This window comes from Contarinia nasturtii, unplaced genomic scaffold (assembly GCF_009176525.2).
Source record: "Contarinia nasturtii isolate CC-2019 unplaced genomic scaffold, AAFC_CNas_1.1 Cnas_scaffold_533, whole genome shotgun sequence".
NCBI classification, from domain to species: Eukaryota; Metazoa; Arthropoda; class Insecta; order Diptera; family Cecidomyiidae; genus Contarinia; species Contarinia nasturtii.
Genome location: NW_022197885.1, coordinates 3,569,629 through 3,571,049, shown reverse-complemented (window position 1 = coordinate 3,571,049; position 1,421 = coordinate 3,569,629).

Sequence of the window (1,421 nt, the reverse complement as noted above, 5' to 3'; positions counted from 1 at the left end):
CATATCGGTTGTTTTCAACCACAATTCGCACACGTCACCAGATGGCGATTTTACAATATGACATCTCTCAGTCATGATGGTTGGTAGAACGGATCACGATTTTGGTCGAATTATTATATTGTAGAATTTCGTATTAACGATAGATCGCTGTACTTATTATAATTTTCTGTTTGCACAGAACATACATATATGTTGATTATTTCAACAAAATGTTTATAACCAATACTGAATGTAAAGATTTGGTTGCAAAGATATAAAAAATATATGAAATGAAATATTTATTCTGAATGGTGGGTATGTATTTGTCGGTTCTCTTTATGCTTCATCGGTTACACTGATTATCTTCATCAAATACACACTGTTATACACTGTATTATAGGCTTTTCAATTTAATCAACATATTGCATTTGATTAGTTCGATTTTCCATTTGATAATAGTAGGCATCGATTGCCATATTTTATTAATGCAAATTACTATATTCCATATTGTTTCAGTCATGATGGCACTTCAATAAGAGAGAAGATATAACGCACATTTGGGGCATTCAAATATCTCTTACTTCATTTAACATAAGCTTGTAAATTTGGTTATCAATTCAAATCTCAGCAATTGGCTGATTTATTGAATATAGGGTAAGTATTGTACAATTCATTGAAAGATCAACCGCATGGAAATTAGAATTCGATCGCAAATTTAACTTGTGGGAAAATCATCAAAATTCCATTTAAATTCACATTTACATAGTTTATCATTTATGGCCGACGATTGTCGGAAGCGAAAATGGCGAAAAATAAAAGTTATTTCATGTTAAATTATTGTTCAAATACTACAATAATTTGAAGAAATATGCTTGAAAATATGGTCCACTGTTTTTTTTATGTTTATTTAAACTTTGCAACTCATTTTATGTTAAGCAAAAAGCGATAATCATCAATCCATTATATGCGCTATTAAAAACATTTTATTCAATTAACTTATTTTTTCCGATTCTGAGTTTATCCCAGACTCACTTTAAAACAACAACTACAGACATCCCATGGACTTTCTAACAAAGAATAAAAACCATTTATACGAAGAAAAAAAAAAAAAAAAAAAAAACTGCCACCATTCCAACCCAGTTTTAAAACTTACCGAAAAGTTTCCGTATTCCCGTTTTTATCGAGAAAAAAACTGTATTGCACATTTTTCCAGTGGAAAAATTAAGCTAATTAAAATATTTATCGACGTAATTGACGGAATGAAGAGGTAAAAACACAACTTTGTTACACAAATTGAATTTCAAGCAGAATGTGAAAAAAAAGCTCATTTCACACTATTTGAATGTATTTATCAGGAATATATTTAGAATTGCTTTGGGGCCATTACGACAAAGAGGCTAAAGCCTTTTAAATTGTAAACTACCAACATTGAACAACATGCA